This window comes from Channa argus, chromosome 3, assembly GCF_033026475.1.
Source record: "Channa argus isolate prfri chromosome 3, Channa argus male v1.0, whole genome shotgun sequence".
Classification (NCBI taxonomy): domain Eukaryota; kingdom Metazoa; phylum Chordata; class Actinopteri; order Anabantiformes; family Channidae; genus Channa; species Channa argus.
Window position 1 is genome coordinate 30517265 of NC_090199.1, and position 22037 is coordinate 30539301.

General features: G+C 37.5%; 1 long non-coding RNA gene across 1 annotated transcript; it reads right to left on the minus strand.

Moving 5' to 3' along the window:
- Positions 1 to 18296: 18296 nt before the first annotated feature.
- Positions 18297 to 20585, minus strand: LOC137124135 (uncharacterized). Its single transcript, XR_010913920.1, has 4 exons — positions 19924 to 20585; positions 18918 to 19054; positions 18589 to 18805; positions 18297 to 18435 (listed from the first exon to the last, which is right to left on the minus strand). It is a non-coding gene; the product is annotated as an uncharacterized lncRNA (long non-coding RNA).
- Between the last annotated feature and the right edge of the window lie 1452 nt (positions 20586 to 22037).

The window sequence follows — 22037 nt, forward strand, 5'->3', positions numbered from 1 at the left end:
CTGCATGTTTCTCCATTTTGCTGATTAAATTCACCATTCTCATTCACTTGTGAGTTGCCTTTTGCCTCCTAACTTGCCTTACAGTTTTTGCCACGACACCAACAAGTTCCTACAAAACTCTTTTTTTGTGTGGAAGATCAAATCTGACTATAACTGATTAATACAATAATCAATTGAGGTATGTTTAATTTTTCTTTGTTTTTTTTCCTGGGAAGTTATATTACTTTAGAATTTCAGTTTTTAACGGAATTAAGTTTTTTCAGTGTTTAACTGATAGACTTCAATTATTTGTTAGTGTTTATATTAAAACCTTTTAATATAAAGCCAGGACACATGCAGAAAGGAGCTCTGTACATCGGGGGATGGGTCCCCCAGCAGTCTAACCCTATAGCAGCATAACTATAACTAACTATTTTTTTTGTCCTTTCAGCTTATCCAGTGAGTTCAGAGTCGCCACAGTCGCATGTTGATTTGGCACAGTTTTTACACTGGATGACCATCCTGACACAACCTCCCCAATTTCTACCGGGCTTGGACCAGCTGGGGCGGGGAATGGGCTGTTAGGGGTTCAGTGTCTTGCCCAGACACTTCGACATGTGGTCTGTGGATGATTGCCCTTACCAACTGAGCTACAGCCGCCCCTATAACTATAACTAACTATAAGCTTTATTAAAGAGGAAGGTTTCTAGTAGTGTTAACCAGTAAGCGAGACGTGTTATTTTAGTGACTGTCAATAATTAACTTCTCTCAATATTTAATTCACATTTTCTTTTATTATAGCATATTTACCTCATGACCTTTTTTACAGAAGAAGTGTAGTTGTTTGGTTTTGCTGGTTTTGATGAGCTAAACAACAGTGAGACATGAAGGGATGAACAAGTAGATATTTCATTATAGTCCAAATGACAGCTAACATGCTAACAAGCTAACAAAAGAGACTATTGATAAGGGAGAGACCAGCTGCTAAGATAACATCAAAAATGGCTGCGCCCACATCTCAGCGTTTGTTTACTCTGTTTTTAATGACTATCTGATGTTTTTTATTGGTTTTACCTGTTTTCATTGGCCTATCAAACAGTTATTACAGTCTTTAAAAAAACACTTGGAAAACAAACACAACAATACAGTTAAACCATACAGCAACTGGTAGCTGCTGGCTGAACCCTGGGTGCCACAGTAGCGGACTGTTGCCTACAGAGCTGTTGGGCTGTGAGAGCTCTGACTGCTAGCAGCTCTATCCTGCTACTATAAACTGCTGTGGGCCGAAAACAAGCTGCCTTGGCTGTTAAACATGCTACTGATCAGTGGGACGTGAGTAGCATGTTTAACTGTCCCGCAGCTACACCAGGCTACTTCCTGCAAAGCTGCGGGTCTGCAAAAGGTGACGGCGAAGTGTCGGGTCTTGTGGGCCTCTTCTCATCGACCTTCCATCACTGTCAACTCATCAAACAACAATGGAACTCATTCTCGCTCTGTTCCTGGTTCTTTCGTTCTGGTCCACTGGCTCTTTACCCCAACGCTGTGGCGCTGCACACGGTGATCGGCCACGCCCCCATCTGGGTTGTTCCAGTGCTTTATCCTGTACCTCGTTTCCCACTAATTTGTCCGACTGTGGGCCAGCTTTAAACCATCTTCATCCTATTAATCTGATGCACTTAATGTGCACTTTTAGTCTGAGAAAATGTTTTCTACTCAATAAAACTTCTCTCATTAACTTTCCATTGCAAATGATGACGAGATGATGTCAAAGTTTGTTTGACGGAAATGCCATATCCTACTTTTACACTTGCTTCCAGGCATATTCAACCCAGCCCAGGCCCCCTGTTAAAAAACATTGGTACTCCTGATTAATTCAGAGCTAAGGTCAGGCCGTGGTATTATTCTTATAAATGTTCGTAGCTTACTACCCAAATTAGATCTAATTGAAATTTGGATTAAATCACTGATACTGACATTCTTGAACTTTCTAAAACCTGGCTGAACTAAGCAGTCTTGCATAGAGACTGATATAAGATATTTTTATACCAGGTTACAATTTCTTTCATAGAAATGGTGGAGGTGCAGTCATATATAAAAAATTTATTTCACGTTACCCTCCTACCCTCTGTGTTCGTTCCAAAACAATTTGAAATTCTTGTCCTGAAACTTGAATTCTTAAAGGATCAATCCCTCACAATTATGGGCTGTTCGGCCTGCAGTGAAGCTCTCACCTCACTGCATACTACATTGCTGGGTTAAATTCAAATGAACTTGTCTGAGTAGGTGAACCCAGATTGGTTGTCTGTATCTTTAGACAGTCTAAAATCTGTCTGTGATTCTCTAAATCTCAGCCATTTAATTGATAGTCCTACCCGGCCTAATAATAAATATCCTACTAGATCGTCCTTGCTTGACTTATTTATGACTAAAAGTACACTGACATACTGTAGGTGTCTTTGCAAACGACCTAAGTGATCATTGCGCGTTACGGCCAGAAATCTCAAGCTGCCAAGAAGGAAACTTCATATGCTGGTCAAAAGCGATCTCAAGCACTTGAATGAGCAAGCTTTTATCCGTGACTTGTCATGCTTTGAGTGGTGCAGGGTCTCACTTTTTGATACTGTGGAATAAGCATAGCAGTACTTTTATGATGAGCTTTTAAGACTAATCGATAAACATGCACCTTTGTGTACATTTAGAGTGAAAGGGCGTTACACTCCCTGGTTTCCCCCAGAAATTGGTAACCTTTAAGGAAGGGATGCTGCCTGTCCCCAGGTGAGAAAAGTCTGAGGTTGACTGGCTCCATTTTCGACTTCTGCGAAATAAATGTATCTCTTCAATAAAGAGAACCAAGTCAGACTTTTACCTCTGAAATGACAAAGAATCTTAACAATCGAAAGAAGTTTTGGAAAACAGTTTGCTTTTAATATTGTTGAGTTTCGTCTACAGACACTGAAATTGGTTTTAAATGCAGATAGATCCAATGTCATAGTATTTTCACATTCACGTGAGTTACCAGAGAATAGTCCATTAATAACAACAAGGGAAACCAATAGAGTTAGTTTTCTTTTTACTTGATCAGGAGCTTTGTTTTAAAGCAAACATTGCCAAATTGGTCCACAAATTGAGGCTGAAGCTCAGGTTTTATAATCTTAACAAATCCTGCTTCTTCCTTGGAGCATGTAAATGTTTTGTATCTAACATTTCTAACTTTGCTTTATTATGGAGATGTGCTATAATGACTCTTCATTTCCTTTCGGCTGTTCTCTTTCAGGGGTCTCCAAAGCGAATCATGGCAAACATTGTAGTTTTAGTCCCACCTGTGGGTCAGGAAATCCTGTTTCTCAGCAAACCAACATGACACAGACTTGAAAAAACAATTGTTCCACATACTTCACTTAGGATGTAGACCAGCTTTAATTACATTTAAATCTATGTTTAGTATTTGCAATGCAACTTAGTGAAATGCTGTGTGCTGATGCTTTATTTTTATTGTTAATGTTAATGTTGTGAGCTTTTCTGAGGCCCATATGTAAATGGTCTGGACTTATAGTGCTTCTCTACATTACTGGTAACCAAAGCCCTGCTATGCAGCTGGCCTGCACTCACAATCCAACCAACAACCCTAGGATTGATGGACAACTGCTCTACCTCCTGAGCCACAATCAACGCACAAGTGAGGCTCCTCATGTTCTTTTATCAAAGATGAATCAGGCTGAGCATTGACATGTTCTTAATGCAGAATCCCTTACACCCTCTTAAAAGCTGATTCCTTAATGCCACTTTCTCACTGGCAACAGAGCTGGTGGGGTTTCTGTGAGCTCACTGGTTGTCATAGAGCATGTGAAAAGGCATCTCTGTCCTCTGTGTTTACAGCTAGAGAAGTTCTGTAGCAGTGGCCATTAAATTCCTATGTATATTTAAAATACAGTCCCTTTGCTTCAGTCTAACACAGCTCAGTCTGTACCTGGCTTTCCTGTAGAGTACATTTGTGTAATACGACTAGCTCAGTTGGTCAGGTGAACGCCTTCCATCGCAGACCTTCATCGATGTGTGAGGGTGTGTGTGAATGGTTGAATGAGATGCAACAGTGAATGAGAAGCAACAGTGTCAAGCGTTTTGGATGAAAGCACAACATAAGCAGAACCATTTACTAATAAATAGTAAATGGTTCTGCTGGGACCAGTCCAAAAAGTCCAGGTAAACAAATGACCCTTTGTTTTTGTCTAAATTATAATGGACTATTTTGATGCCAAATATTTCCCCCATTTTTCATTCCTGACTTAGATCATAGCACACTGACAGTAGCTGTTTCCTCCTCTTGTAATTCTCTGATGTTGTACTGATGAGTGGCTACTGAGCTAAACTGATTCTTTCTACCTACAATTTTAACTGTTGCCCCAAAACATGCACATTTTCCTTTTTCAGTGCACATATCAAACTGAAGATGGACATGATTTTACTGGGTGTCTCATGTCTCTCAGGTCAATATAAACAAATTTAACGGCATTTTTAAATGTACAACACAACACTACTGGGAACGTACAGTCTGAATTTGGGGTAATCTTCGGGATGCTTCGTCTATTTCCTCCATTCAAACGTAAGCATCTTTACAGATTTGATCTCATGGAACTAATTTTTAATTCAATTCAATTAAACTTTCAATCATCTCAAGGCACTTTACAGAATAAAGTCAAGACTATAAAGAGAAAACCCAACATTTCCCCCCAAGAGCAAGCCCTAGGCAACAGTGGAGAGGAAAAAACTCCCTTTAAAGGGAGAACCCACCAGCAGGACCAGGCTTAGGGTGGGCAGCCATCGGTTGTGGTGAGTGGAAGGTGGAGAGACAAAAGAAAAGAGCAACCTGCCCAGAACAGCGGGCAGGTTGTTAGGACAAGTAGCTGCACACTGGAAAACACACAGCTCCAAAGTCAGGGACACCTGCAGAAAGGGACAGAGAGGGGGAGACAGAGGGGGAGAAAGACAACTACGGAAGAAAACAAAGTTAGGGAAAAGAAAGGAGAGAGGGTCAAAAGGAGGAAAGGAGCTTAGTGCAGCCTAAGCCTACAGCACCATAACTATAACTATAAGGTTTATTAAAGAGGAAGGTTTTAAGCCCAGACTTAAAAGTAGAGAGGGTGTCCAAAATGCAGCAGCTCGACTCATTTTTAATCAGCCAAAAAAGATGTCACACCACTTTTTAGATCTCTACACTGGCTTCCTGTAGCTGCTCGCATCAGGTTCAAAGCTCTGTCTCTTGCTCACAGGGTGGTTAACTCAACAGCTCCCGCTTACCTCAACTCACTCATTTAAGTCTACAATCCTTCCCCCCCGCTGCGATCTGCCAACGAACGACGTCTGGTGGTCCCAGCACCGCACAGAACACACCAAGCAAAACTGTTTAGCGCAATGATCCCACAATGGTGGAACGAGCTACCGCATCTTCCTATGCACTTAAATCTCTTAAAAAAAAAAAAACTTTCTGCTCTTTCTCGCACTTGCATCTCGTGAAATGTAAACACTTTTCTGATAGGACTTTGCTTTGATGTTTTCTCCTTGACTTAGATTCTTGCTGCCTTGTACCTCACTTGTAAGTCGCTTTGGATAAAAGCGTCAGCTAAATGACTAAATGTAAATGTAAATGTAAATGTGTCTGCTTCCTGAATCTGAACTGGGAGCTGGTTTCATAGGAGAGGAGCTTCATAGTTTGTGAACTATACCATGGAGAACACGTCTTCTCAAAGATTCAAAGTGTTTATTGTCATATGCACAGACAGAAAGTATGTTTCCCTGCACAATGAAATTCTTACTTTGCCGTCCACTCTAAATGTCATACAGTAAGTAAAATGCTGGTTTACTGCCTTCTTTTTCAGAGCGGCAACACTATCTAGTATTTTACGTAGTGATGATCATAGATGATAGATGAACGCTTATTAAGTAATTTACTAACAGATATTTATAAGAGAAAGATCTGATATTTAACTAGAAAAGGCAATTTCCGAGGAAATTACGTGGGAGAGCTGTTAAGTCGCCCGGTAGAGGCCGAGTTGCTATTAAAAAGTGGCTATTAAAAGTGTAAAGAAAAAAGCTAAAAGTAACTACTTAGAAATGAAGGAATGCTGAAAAACTGTTAAAAAGTTTAAAAGAGCTTTTAATTTGAACGTTTGATTCCTGTCTGTGTGGTTGTTTGTGTGTGTCCACTGTAGGGAGACTTCAAAACAAACTCATTTTAGCATTTAAATGCTAAATAATTGAAAAAAGTATTATCAAATGCTTTTATTTTGAAAGTGTATTTCCTGTCTGTGAGGGTGTGTGTGTAGGGAGACTTCACCACAAAGTCATTTTAGCATTTAAATGCTAAAAAGTGGATAAAATATTATGAAAGACTTTTATTTTCAAAGGGTGTTTCCTGTCTGTGAGGGAGTCTGTGTGTTTGTGTGTGTGTATGTGTGTCTCCACTGTGTATGTTGAAGGAGAAAACTCAGGTAAAGTGTGTGGAGACAGCTCTGAGGCTGATCACATGATCTCATGCAGCTGTGTCCCTTTTATCTGAGAGTGTGTTGTATTTCTGAGTGTGTGGTTTTGTGTGTGTGTGTTGTGAAGTCTTCCTACACACACACACACACACACACACAAAGTCATTTTAGCCTTTAAATGCTAAAAAGTGGATAATGTATGATGAAAGGCTTTTATTTTAAAAAACTGTTTCCTGTCTGTGAGGGTGTGTGTGTGTGTGTGTCTCCACTGTGTATGTTGAGGGAGAAAAACTCAGGTAAAGTGTGTGGACACAGCTCTGAGGCTGATCACATGATCTCATGCAGCTGTGTCCGTTACCATGACAATGACTGCTGCCTGCCTGCTGAGTCATGTGAGCCAAATGCAAAAGCAGGCTGGAAAAGTGCTGAGACTATGCCTCGCAAAATGCTCAAAATATGAAAAAGTATTAGTCCTATCGAAAAAATTCAAAAACTGTGAGTGACAAAAGGCTTCAACAAACACACTGATGTACTTTATTTGAAGATACTCCATAAAATGAAGGCGTGGTGGTGATTTTAAAACAGCCCCCCGTTTGTGATTTGAGTAGAATTTCAGAACCTCTGTTATAATGGGCTCCAATGGGAGTTTCAGACGGCTCTCTCTCTGCTTCTGGACACTTAGAAGAAGAACCGTCAGTCCTGTCACTATGAGAGTTACATTTACTGAAAGAAGACAAAAATACCTACATTCAGATGTATAGTTTGTTTATGTAAGATTAAAGTTGACTGAAGGAAAGAAGGAAAAGAAGGAAAAACGTTGCTAAAAGTGGAAGCTGAAAAGCTAAGTTTAGGAAGTGGAACAGAGTTTCTACAACAAACCGTCTACGAGTAGACAGTGACCGAAAAACGGCGAAATAATAATATTAACTAGAAAAGGCAATTTCCGAGGCATTTACACGTTCAAAGCCGCAAACGCCAAACAGAGATAAATAGGAACAAAAAGAGAGAGAAAGAAGCTGAAAATAAAAGGAAGAAAAACAAAATCCCAGTAAAAGTTGAATTCAGAAAAGAAGAAAAAAGTAGAAAGTAACAATGGAAGTAAATAAGTTAAAAGTTGATATTTAAATTGAAAAGAAACATAAAAACAAGCAAAGTAAAAAGTAGCTATTAAAATTGTAAAGAAAAAAGGAAGAAGTAAAAAAGTAATAAGTTGAAATATTAAAAGTTAAAAGAAGTTGTAAGAAACAATAAAAAAGGTTAAGATTCAAAGTTAAAAGAAATAAAGAAAGAAGCAAAGTAAAAAGTTTATCTAAGAAGTGTAGAGAAAAGAGGAAAAAGTAACTATTTAGAAATGAGGGACCATTTTAATACTGAAAAACTGAAAAAAAGTTGAAAATAGCTTTTAATTTGAAAGTGTGTTTCCTGAGTGTGTGTCTGGATGTGTGTGTGTGTGTGTGTGTGTGTGTGTGTGTGTGTGTGTGTGTGTCCACTGTCGGAGACTTTACCACAAACTAATTTTAGCATTTAAATGCTAAAAATAGTAAAAAGTATGATGAACGGCTTTTATTTTGAAAGTGTGTTTCCTGCCTGTGTGTGTGTGTGTGTGTGGATGTGTGTGTGTGTGTCCACTGTAGGGAGACTTGACCACATAGTGTGACATAGTGTGTCTGTCTCCACTATGTATGTTGAGGGAGACTCGGGAACAGTGTCCCTTTTATGTGAAAGTGTGTTGTCTTTCTGTGTTTGTGGTTGTGTGTGTGTGTGTGTGTGTGTAGGGAGACTTCACAACAAAGTCATTTTAGCCTTTAAATGTTAAAAAGTGAATATAGTATGATTCACTGTTTTTATTTTGAAAGGGTGTTTCCTGTTTGTGAGGGAGTGTGTGTGTACTTGCAATTCTTACTTGGTGAGGGCCCAGTGGCAAGGAGCCCACCAACAGCGTGGGGCCCAAAGCCTTTGTGGGGCCCAACCACAAAGATTTCATTCAAAAAGCAGCTCAGGAGACTCCCCTGATGTTCCTCTTGCTTTTTTTTCATTTGGCCCACAAGGTCAGAAATTTTGGAAAAGTGTGTGTGAAGTGTGTGTAAAATTTATCCTCAGTACTGCCAACTAGTGCTAGGGGCTTGGTATTGCAAAAGATACACACTTTCGGAAGTAACATTTCAACCAATCAGAGGACAGCCCTGATGATAAGAAGACATTTTGATAGGCTACTTCACCGTCACCGTCACCGTCATTTTGAATATTCCTGGGTCTCTGTTGATCAATCTAGATAGACTATATACCATGAAATATTAAAATACTCAGGTGATTAGTTAATAAGATAACCTGTGTTATGACTTAAAAACTGTTTCACAGAGCCCTGCTGAGGATGCAAAGTCTTACATTCGATCTTCAAGGGACAAGCCAGGGTTTATAGAAAGATATATTGACAGTAACAAAGGTAAGGGATAGCAGGTCTTTTACTATTACTATTAATTTACATACATATATTAAAGCAAACATTTATGCTACATATTAGAAACAGATATATATTGGCATTTCCAGAGAAGCCATTGTGCTGATACTCAATAGGTCCAGCTGTTGGTTGTAAAGGAAGTAGGCTATACTCTTTCTTGTTATTGTTGCACCACATTTAAGTGACAAGAGGTGGGTCATGCTGTATGTTAAAGGTTAAGACAGCTCATTGTTTCTGTTAATCAAATGTATATCTAAAATTACCTTATAGGAAGAGGAGTGTTCGCTAGCCAGCCCGTCGAACCAGGTGCTATTGTCTTGGAGTACAGGGGTCAACTTATATCAGTTGAAGAATGCCAGTCAAGACACTACACAGAGATAGAGAGTACATTTCTGTTTGAATTTGAATGGCAAAATCATCACTGGTGGTAAGATTATAACAAAACATCTTTTGAAGAGATGTAGAAAGTCTTTAATAGTTGATGAATTACAAAAAGAAGGAGAAATCTTATTCAAGCTATCACTTCTAAGTATTGACATTTTAAACTAGACTGAGCCAGTCTAGAAGTTTCTGTTATCACACATTATTTATGGTTCTTAAATATGTTTACACTGTGAAGCCTGATTTTTGTAAAATAACGAACATTCGAATGTTTTACCTTTTATACCTTTTAGTATTGATGCATCCAAGGAAGATGGCTCGCTTGGAAGATTAGTAAATGACAATGGCAAATGAAAAAAATCATAGTAGATGGCCACATTTGTGCCTCTTTGCAGTTAAGAAAATAGAGATAGGAGAGGAAATTGATTACAACTATGGTGATTCAAAATGGCCATGGCGTAAAAAGGTGAGTTGGTTAAATAGGGCATACTAACTTGCGTGTGAAGTTCTACTGACTAATGTAACAACTTTTATATTTTTCCATTATTTTTTAAATGTATGTGTATATCCATGTTCTTTCAAGATTAAGTGATATCCCTAAAAGTAATTATTTTTCATCTGATTTCTAGGTGAAAAACAAGAAGGCTCCTGCTGTGGTAATTGGGACTTCCCCTATACACCATCCTTCCCATAAAGATTCAAAAACAGATGATGCCAGTTCAAAGGTAAGGTAGTAATGCAATGATGCAAAAAATACCTGACAGCTGAGCTATCATAGACAAAATCTTCCTAGTCTTTCCCTCATGGGGCCCTCCAGCATCCAGTTAACCTAAGTGACTCATACGCTCATTCGCTTGTGTTTCTAGTCTTCCACTTATGGGGCCCTCAAGTAGTCAGTGAATCTTACACACTCAGAATTTTATAGTTTCTCCCCTTATGGGGTCCTCCCGTATGGATCTAACTTATAGTTATTTTACATCATTGCCTTAATACCTGCCAGGGTCAAACCTCAAGTTATTATAATTATAATGCTACACCTCTTTAGGGGCTTCATGTTTTCAGATGGTATTTTGAATGTTATCCATTACATCCACTTCTATGCTGTTGTCAGTCATGCAGAAAGATTGTAGCATGTGGTTATTTCTTTATGCTAAATGCTGTTTTAGAAATAGCTGACAGCTGAGCTATCATAAACATTATGTGAATGTATAAGTACACAATGTCTATCAGTTCTTGATGTAAACCTGATAAATCTTTCTAGTCTTTCCCTCATGGGGCCCTCCAGCATCCAGTTAACCTAAGTGACTCATATGCTCATTCGCTTGTGTTTCTAGTCTTCCACTTATGGGGTCCTCAAGTAGTCAGTGAATCTTACACACTCAGAATTTTATAGTTTCTCCCCTTATGGGGTCCTCCCGTATGGATCTAACTTAAGAGTTATTTTACATCATTGCCTTAATACCTGTCAGGGTCAAATTTCAAGTTATTATAGATATAATGCTACACCTCTTTAGGGGCTTCATGTTTTCAAATTTGAATGTTATCCATTACATCCACTTCTATGCTGTTGTCAGTCATGCAGAAAGGCCGAAGCATGTAGTTATTTTTTTATGCTAAATGCTGTTTTAGAAATAGCTGACAGCTGAGCTATCATAGACAACTTGTGAATCTGTAAATACACAATGTCTGGCAGTTCTTGATGTGCTTTTGATTTTGGTCTGAATACCAGGTGGAAAACAAGCAGACTCCTGCTTTGGCAGTTGAGACTGATACATCCCCTATAGATCATCCTACATGTGAGGATTCAAACAAAGATGATCCCAGCACACAGGTAATAAAGTAATGCACACACTAGTCACATACCTTCTTTGTTCACCTGTACTTTGTGTAATTTTCATATGAAGATAGAGAGTTGTTCACTGCTTTTCCAAAACAGCTTTTGAGTCAGGATTACTGTTTGGTTGAGGTAAAAGAGTAATTACATTTTTTTCTAGTTCTTATGCACCCTGTTAATCTGAGAGATGCATTTGGTCATATGCATGAGTTTCTAGTCTTCCCCTCCGGGGACCCTCAAGTTCACTTAATCCAGGTGGAGTCACTAGTCACACTAGCCATTAGTTACAAATTACTTTTGTTGACCTGTACTTTTTGTAATTCTCTTATGAAGAGATGAATTCCAACTCTTTGTAATTTTATTTAATTGGCTCAATAGCAGTTGGTATCAAAATTAAAGTAGATATAATGCAGCACGTATTTATTTGATGCATTTTTAAAATCATATTTTTAATGTAATTCATGTCAGCCTCTATGTTGTTTTGCGAGACTTGTTGATGCCTTTAGCTGTGTCATAAATATAACTAACATGCTAATTTAGATGATTGTTTTTTTTTTGTCTATTCTACTTTTTTAAATTATTTTTTTCCTTTCTAATTATTTGTTTTACTACATTCAGGTTTTCACTGTTAATAGTTTTCCCTAGTGGACTATTCTGAAACTGATGATACAGACGAAGGCTATATAAACGATGGCTCTCATACAGTCATCCAAATGAACAAAATTACAGAAAACATTCTGGTATGTCTTAAATTCCAGTAAAATGTTCATATAAGTGTTAAAATCCTTGTCCTGTGATAGATTTTTATAAAACATTAACAAAAATTGATTGCCATACCTTAACATCACACCCATTTTGCAGGATAGTGTACCAGATCATTCTGATTTTCTCCAAGATTCAAAGAGTGAGACTGTAGTGGATGAAACTGATGATGATGATAATGCTGTTCCTAAGCTTAGAAGAACAAAAAGCATTCTGGTATGTCTCTGACACAATACCGTGTCAGTTCTGTTAATACCAACTAAGTGGATAGGCATTGTGTGCTTTTGCTGAACCTGTTCCACCTGGATTAAGTGAAGCATACTGGAAGTTCTTAAGTGATATGAATCAAGACAAGATTGCATTAGCAGTTAAAAAAGACAACTGCATTCTACAGTATGGTTACAGGCTGTTTATGAAGAATGAGAAGGTGATCAGCCAACACCAGTACATTCGACAAAAGCTGAGAGAGCTTGGTAGACTGCTATTGGAAGCAAAAAAGACTGCACTTGTGAAGACTATCAAAGATCTCATAAAACCTGAAAAGTACAATCATGTTGTCACTGCTGCAAGATGCCTGGCTGGATTTAGTGATGAAACTGGCAGATATCAACGTCCATCTCTTGCTCGCAAAGTGGGACACAGCTTGCATTCTTTGGCCATGTTTCTCGAGTCTGAAGGATTAAAGAAGAAAGATAAACAAACTGTCCAGTATGCTGAGGATTTTGCACAGCTATACCAAGAGAGTTAGAAATTTGACATTGCAAGCCAAGCACTAACCCAGCTTGACCAGACCAAGTGGAATTCTCCTCAACTTCTACCATTCACACAGGATGTCCAGAATCTTCATTGCTACTTGTCTGGAAAACAGCGGGAACAATTTAATGCCCTGAAAGAAGAGCCTTCACCCTCAAACTGGAAAGACCTTGCTACTTATCAAGAGACACATCAGAAACACATGAAGATGTTAACTTGGCCCTTACAACATTTTGTTCGGATAACCATAGTAGGAAAGAGAGAAAGGAAAGTTCCTGTTCTCCTCACTCCAGACATGAGAGAATCACTTGATACTCTGAAAAGCGAGAAGAATGTGGAATGTTTAATGAAAATGGATACTTGTTTGCATTACCACAATCTGTCCATTACCTCAGGGCTTCAGATTGCATTAGACAATTTGTGAATGAATGTGATGATATAAAAACTCCCAAAGCACTAACCTCAACAAAACTCAGGAAACACATTGCTAACCTATCCACCGTTCTGAATCTCAAGGCTACAGAACTTGACCAGTTGGCAGATTTTCTTGGGCATAACATTGAAGTCCACAGAAAGCACTACCGCCTTCCAGAGGGCTCCCTACAGCTAGCAAAAATAAGTAAAGTTCTCCTGGCAATGGAACAGGCACGGCTAGGAGAGTACAAAGGGAAGAGTCTGGATGAAATTTACATTGATGTGAATGGTATTAAGACTTATTATGTGTCAATGTAAAAAAAACAAACATTTAAAACGGACAATTTCTGTCTAATCCTACTTTTAAGTGTTTCACTATAACTAATTGACTTATGAAAAGGGCGAGTTTTGTAGATTAACTTTATCTACAGTCAGCAATTTATGTAGTACTTTATTACACTCTTGATCACATCAGTTTTCAGCTTTCCAATTCATTTTATCAATTAACATTTTAGAGACTCTTGACATGGAGGAGTGTTCACAAGAGGACATAGAAGGTAAGTATGTTGTTTTATCTTAAGTGGTTGGAATGAATGATCTCTCAATGGATATGAATACTTTTGACTAGTGCATGTGGATTTTGTTTGGACAATTAAATGCTGGCAGGTTTCTGTAGCTATTGACTACATTTAGGAATTATATTGCTATTTTTTAAAGCCAGCATCTATTTTGTCTTTTCTACAATGTAAAATAGTACATATGAGAATTCTTTTGTTTGGGGTGTCAAGTTTTTAATCATGGGAAACTGTCAGTGGGAATTACTATTAAAGCACCGCTGTTTTCCACTTAATAGAAAAAAGCTGTAAACTCCCTGTAGGGGTGCAATTCTATTGAAGCCCAAAATCTTTTCACTCATATTCCAAAGTTCAAAAGAATTCTTACAACTTACAACTATAAAGTAGTGTGGATCCAAGCCTGTTTTAATGATTTATTTTTGCCCATATATCAAGTTGCATTTTCTGTGTAATCCAACTGAGCTTCTCTAAGTGTGGGATATGGAAATCCAGCCTGTTGAGAAAATTAAGCTCAAAAATATAAACTTATAGTATCATTAGTAATTAACAAAATAAAGTAATTTCTATGTTAATCTCAGCAGCAGTGCTTATATATTTGTTATCCTGTAACTGTAGTCATAGTTTTGTTATTTATAGATTACGTTAAATCACATTTGTTTAGCTTTTATCAAGTGAAGAGTGAGAGGTTAGTTGGTATGTAGTACTGTATGTGTGCTCAATATTATGGTGTTTAAGCTGTGGACCTGCTGCTTGAAGGATTTGATCACAAAATTATTCTCCCACCCCAATTAGCAAACCACTGCACCAAAATTAAAGAGGAACAATGAGTAATTTCACATTATCTTTCAAACTTACACAATATAGGAGTAGTCTGGGCATGTGCAGATCTCACCCCTTCATGCAGAACCAGACTTTTTAACCCTTGTAGGTTGCTAACATGTAAATTTGATTTAGCACAGCACACAAAACCATGGCAAAATGGAGAAATAGAAATTGCCAATCCCACATGATCAGTTATGCATGATAGATCCAGTCAGCTTTACTAACAGCTACTTCATATGTTAGTTCTAAATAACTGTCTTAAGTACTTGTAGTAATTTTTTTTTTTACTGTACCCAGATTACGGTATTCCAGAAGAACAGGGGACCGAACATGTGGACAGTGTGGCATCCCATCAAGAAGGTACCATCATGGAGTTACCTCATCATTAAGAGACACACTTGCCATATTAAATTATATTAATTTATACTAGCTATTCTTTTGAGCAATGTAAATCTATTGATTGATATATTAATCTTGCATATCTAACTCTTTATTTTCTGTACACAGATACCAGTATGGCACTGGTGTCAGAGAATGAGGTCAGTGTGACATCCCTACAAGAATGTACCTCTTCATCAAGTGGCCAAAACCAGAGGAAGTTGGCCAAAAAGAGAGGTCAGCTTAGAACAGTGGTCCCTTCTTGGACCAGCAGGCCCTTTCGATTTCCAAGTTTCTTACCAGCACTTCCAGTTAGTACACAAGCAGATATTACTAGACTAGAACATCACCATCACAAAACATTTAAAGTGCACTGCTCAAAAAATGCAGGTGATTGAAGGGCATCCGTGGGCATCACCACTTCAATGACGTAGTATATTTTGGTCTTGTTTATAACCAATGTGGAGTTGGGCACTAAGTGAAGTATATCCAGTTACGAAAATGTATAGTGATGAAACAAGTTCCAGGTAAGGTGGACTGTGAACGTTGCATTGCTGCAGAACCTCAAGCTCTGGGAAACCGAGACTGGAAAACAGTTAAATACTTCATAAAAAATCGAATTACTACCATGAAAAGAAAAGTACAGTAGAAGAGCTTTAATGAACAGGTAGAAACACAAGGCTGGTCCTTTGTTCTATACGTTCTTTTTCTGCCTGTTTGAAGGTAATCATGTTTTTCTCAGTTCCTTCACAATGCCCACTTTGGTGTCTGTTCAGCTATGACATTTTATCACAAAATTCTTCCCACTACCCTACAGATCTCAAATATTTTTCATTTAAGAAGCAAGCACACACTACACACACATCCAGAAGTTTAGTTCAAGAGTATGGCTATGTTATTGGTTTACAGTTGGTGTCCTCTGTTCTGCAGTCTCTTTTGTTTTTTCTCATTATGCAAAAGCAGAAGTTTACATTCCCTTATTTTGAAATGGTAAAAATGGTAATAAAGTGATTAACATTTGTATAAGCCAATTTTTGCTCTTTCAAAATAAGTTGGATGCAAGTTTTTGCATCCAGTTATGTTAATATGTGCTCCATAAGCTCAAATCCTTAAGTTTTTTTTTCTGAAATGTTTTGTGTAAAACAGTTAACTGCAGAAATAAAAGGGAAAATCCCTATACCGCGTGGTTTGGTAATTGAGCAGAGATCAAAGTTTGAGTATTCTAATATTGTCGTCTTCATAGTGGTGATCTTTCATTAACTTGAAATGGCAAAATGTGAAATGTTTGGTTTAGAGGAATAACAGATCTGGAATAGAGAGAATGTAAAGTAGAATATAAATCCCTGATACTGCCCTGCATTTTCTTTAAAAACAAGGTAAAGGAAAAATAACAGAAACTAATTTCTCCAGATGAAGATTTTGTTCCCTGCTAAGATATGTAAACTGGAAATATGCATGTGTGTGTGAAGGTGGATCTCATAAATACTGACCGTTAGAAAGAGACCCCACAAGCGACAAAAAAACCGGCATGAAAAATTAAGTTTTATATTCTGTGATTTAAAAGTGATATTTTCAATTTTTTTAATTTTTTTTTTAGATTTGTGTGATTTTTTTATAGAGGTGTAGAACCACTGGATAGGGTGGACCCTACCAGTGGGTAAAAAACTGGCGGGCCCTGCAAGGGAGGAAAACAAGTATGTGTGTGTGTGATGGGACACTTCAGCACAAAGTCATTTTTGCATTTAAATGCTAAAAAGTGGATAAAATATTATGAAAGTTTTTATTTTGAAAGTCTGTTTCCTGTCTGGGAGGGAGTGTGTGTGTGTGTGTGTGTGTGTGTGTGTGTGTGGTTGTGTGTGTGTGCGTGTCCACTGTCGGGAGACTTTACCACAAACTCATTTTAGCTTTTATATGCTAAAAATAGTAGAAAGTATGATGAAAGGCTTTTATTTTGAACGGGTGTTTCCTGTCTGTGGTGTGTGTGTGTGTGTAAATGGTCTGCACTTATATAGCACTTTTCTACCTATTGGCACTCAAAGCGCTTTACACTGCTTCTTATTCACCCATTCACACTCACAATCAGACACACACTCATACACCGATGGGGGAGCTGCTATGCAGCTGGCCAAAACTCACCGGGAGCAACTAAGTTGGGGTTCAGTGTCTTGCTCAAGGACACTTCGACATGTGACTGGAGAAGCCGGGGATTGAACCAGCAACTGTGAGATTGGTGGTCAACCGCTCTACCTTCCTGCGCCACAGTCGCACAGTTTGTGTGTGTGTGTGTGTGTGTGTGTGTGTGTGTGTGTATGTAAAGTAATTTTCATATTTAAAGGCTAAAAAGTAGATACAGTATGATGAAAATCTTTTATTTTGAAAGTGTGTTTCCTGTCTGTGAGGGAGTGTGTGTGTTTGTGTGTGTCGGGAGACTTCACCACAAGCTCATTGTAGCATTTAAATGCTAAATTATTTTTAAAAGTATAATGAAAAGCTTTTATTTTGAAAATGTGTTTCCTGTCTGTGTGTCTGTGGTTGTGTTTCAACTGTAGGGAGACTTCACCACAAACTCATTTAAGCTTTTAAATGCTTAAAGCCTAGTATTTTGAATTTTTATTTTGAAATTGTGTTTCCTGTCGGTCAAAAACTTATTTCACAATTTAAATGGCATAGTAATGTAAATATATATAAATATATATATATATAATTATAATTAATTAATTATATAAATATAATTTAATAAATAGACTTATGTTAAGTGCACATGCTGTACATGAGAAATCTGTGCTTATGTTAGAACCAAAATGTTTTACTGTAAGGACACTGAATCCACAAACTAATTTTACTATTTAAATGCCCCAAAAATTTAAAAAAGTATCAAAAGCATTTTATTCACTATATACTTCCAAGTGCAGTAACTTCCTCTTAGTGGCTGTTGAACTATTCTACCAAGAGGTGAAGAGAAAATGGGCAATGTGGGTGTAATGGCCAGTTAGCCTTCTAAAACCATGTACTTCTCTGTCACTCAACAGTGATACGGTTTCTTTTTTCTTCCATAACTTCCATCATGGTAATAATATACAGAGGATTACAAATTAACAATAAAACCTTTATTTGAAAAACAACAACAAGAACAATAACAAGTATATATGTATGTCTGTGTGTGTTTGTGTACATGAGTGTGTGTATGTACATATGTGTGTTTATGTCTGTGTTCCATTATTGTGGGCCTGGCAAACAGCAGGAGAGCACAGGTCTTCACTGGGATGTATCCTAATAAAAACACAAAATATATTATTTTATATATGTAGGAGTGATTATCATGCTTGAATGCCTAATCAGCTAGGCTACTACATTACACAGGTAATAAACTTTATATCACATTTATTACAATTATATGTTGCTTTAGATAATATACACACCTCATAAGATGGCAGTCCTTTTACTTTGTAGATTTTGTGCAGACAATGCCATTGTATCATTACAACCCCACACTTCTGCAGGGACTTCCACCTCTGTTCCTTCCTGGGTTAAAACCACCAATTTCCCCCCTTCTTCTGCCAAACCTTCTACGACAAAAACTTTCTTCTCTTCTGTGTTATTAGCCTAAGAAATGAAGCAATTTGTGACAGAAACACAGAGATGTAGAATAAGGAGATTTATATTTATTTTATATTTATTCAGTATGTAAAATTTAAAATGTTCCGTTGTATTAACAGAGAAACAGGTAGATGCAGTGAAAAAAAAAAAACAACTTACCGATATGGTGGTGAATGAGGTGCTGCACCCCTTTCGCCCATATGCCCCATAATTTTTAATCCTCAGGCCTCTGTTTTAATTTACAGAGGCCCCTTCTCTCAAGTCCTCAAAGGCTGCCATTCCGCCACAGGGCCAATTTGGCCTCTGCCCCCCTTCCGTTCACAACAATAACCTCCATAAGGGGGATACCCCCTTGTTTTGACTGTATGTTACTGACCTAAAAATAGATCAGAAGTTATTCTTCTAAACGTTGCAGTGATCTTAAGTTGATAAGGTGTGTGTGTGTGTAAGGGTGTGACATTACCATAACATTATTAAAATAGACTTACCCTACTCAGTCTCCCCGTGACTGTCACAAGGTCATTGGTGTCAGTTTCAGCAAATTTTTCTATTGCTAAATCTTTTGATGAAGGGAACAGCATCTCCTCAGCCTGGACTTTCTCCTGGGACGGAAAGGTTGTTTGACCTACAAGAGGCATATTCATTGTAATTAAAGAACGCTTTAGATTACAGTCCTTGACTTACAGAGTAAGTACAGCAAACTTACTGTGTACTTATTAGTAACAATGGTTTACCTCCAAAGAAAACCTATTTGTAACACTGTAGATTACAGCCCGTGACTTACAGGGTAACATGATACCTTTCATAATAAGTGTTATTATTTATGATGTAACTGCTTTGTAACTACAAATAAGTGTCAGAGGCTCAATTTTAAATTACGGCCCTCATTTGTTGTACCTAATGTATAACAACATGTAAAGAATTGGGTTTATATTTATTGATTTTTTTTTACAAAATCAATTGCTTTTAGTTTTATTGCCTTAAATCTTTGAAGCCAATTTAAATCAGTTGAACTTTAATTTTCTAAACAAGTTACTGATAAGTTGGGGCAACAGTGGCACAGGAAGGTAGAGCAGTGATCCACCAATCTTGCAGTTGTTGGTTCAATCCCTGGCTCCTCCAGTACTGTGAAGGTAAACCATTGTTACTAACAAGTATACTGTAAGTTCGCTATACTTAACCTGTAAGTCAGGACTATAACCTAAAGCATTACTGAAATTTGGTTGTCATTTATTTGTCTTTCATGTATGTGTTTGTGAGTGTGTCTGTCACTTATGTATGTGTGTTTGTCAGTCATGTATGTGTATTTGTGTGTGTGCCTGTCTTTCTTTCTGTGTGTCATCTATTTGTCTGTCTGTCATGTATATGTACAGTAGATAGATTGCATGATTGTAAACAATCAAGGCCTGGAGGGAGAGGGACACACACACACACTCCCTCTCCCTCCAGGCCTTCATTGTACATGTGTGTATATATACACTCCCACATACTTACAGGAACACTTTGGTGTCTGGAGTGGTGGTTAAAAAACCAGCATCAGAAATTCTGAAGGACTTAAAAACATAAACTCCTCCCCTTTGAATTACTCCCAGCTCTCCTTTGTCATGTCCCTTTTGATGAATTCTAAGAATTCGGGTGCCATCCCACATGATGGCCTCCATTTTAGTCACGCTTTTGGAAATTTGTGGATGAGGAACAAATTTGAACTCCACTGCCTGTAAGTGGACAAACAAGATCCATACATTTTAAATGTCATTTACGTATAAGTTTATGTGCTGAGAAATACATTAACAATAATGAACTACAACACCTTCATAATCCATTTTAGTTTTAACATGTTAAATATTTTTTTTAAAGAGATCAAAAAAAGTACAACCTGTATTGTTTCTTTAAAAGAAACACATGCAACCTTGAGCAAACTTGGCTTTGGTCGAGAGTATGGTTTAGAAGACATCTGTGAACAAAACATACACCTGTAAATGACCTAATTTTACCGAATACACACATATAGTCCTTGACCACTTAAGTACTACTACAAAATCTAATGCAATCCAATACAGTAGCTCTGCCGTAAATTCTACCCATTCATTCTAAATAGAATGCACAAAAACATTAGAACTACTTCTTCTTATAAAGCACTCCAGTATGACTCCACCAGCCACTATGACCTCAATACTAAAGACATAGTAGAATTATCACTTTTCTAACAGTTTATACTTGCCACCCAACTAAAATTTAACTGATTTAGCAAGTGGTAAGTGATTAACTTCCAGAGATAGAGTGTGTGAGGAACAAAAGAAGCAAGAGAGGGACAGGGAGATAAACGAGCACAATTGTCTGTAACAAGCATTTGCTTGGGAGAGTAACTAACCAAACACTGTTAGATAACAGGCCAGCACTCACATCACCACACTGTTAGCTAAAAACGTTAGCTGAACTCTGCTGCACCTGAAGTAACTATGATAATAGTGGATAATACTTTGCTAACTCCTAAATAGTTAGCAAACCATTCTAAAGTGTTTTTTTTCTGTAAAGACACTCACTGTTTCACTGTTACAACATTAGCTAGTAAGAGAGGACAAAGACTAACTTACCTTGATGTCCATACATCAAAAGATAAATATTTAAATAAATATTACAACAAAAATAGGTTAAAATAAATAAAAAAGCACCTGGTCATGAATAAACCACAGCCATAATCAAAACTCAAAAAAACTGTTGCTGTATTACAGGACCAGCCTGGAACACAACACAGAAGCCATATATTTAAACAATAGATGACTTTTATTTTTATTATCTACTAACTGTCTATTTGAAGCATGGTTGATTGAAAAACCTATAAGGGCTTAAAACAAAACATTTTAAATTAAACAGTTATTGCTGCAACTTTTTCCTTAACCAGCTCTGTGCTTGAGCTCAACCTTTACTTTTATTAACCAGACCAAACAAAACAAAAAACAAAACTGTAGCTGTCAGTGTTGAGTGAGCTTTTATACAGCCAATACTTACCCCGACTTTGGGTGTCCCACAATTGTCCTGCATGGATACATTAACATAACAAAACATTTATATAGCAGCCTGCCAATGCAATACAACAAAAACCTTAAAGCTGTCACACATCATTTTGAACATTATTCATGACTGGACCAGGCATGAGCTGCCCTATAGCAACATCTAAAAATTATGCACAGTAAGAAAAAAAATACATAAAGTGTTAGAGTTGGCAAATCAGATTTGAGGGAACAAGCTTTCAGAATTGAAAAGCACTTATGTTTTATTTTAGCTCAGGCATTTTCAATTTTCTATTGTAAATGTCTTTGTGTTATAAAACGTATGTGTGATGACATTTAAATACCCAAATCCTAAAAGATGACTTCAGCCAAGTAGGGTTTAAATCTTCTGTACTCATGTTTGGTTATTTATCAGGCTGGACTCACTCATTTGTTTGTGCCACAACTCCATTGTTGTACAAATGCTAGTTAAAGTACATCCTCTAGACCCACCACTCCACTGGATGATGTTTTTTCAATCCCAAACCAGCAAGCTTCATTTTAAACCAATGTGTCATATGCTCCAATTCAGCATTTCCTGTATTGTGGCTATTGAAC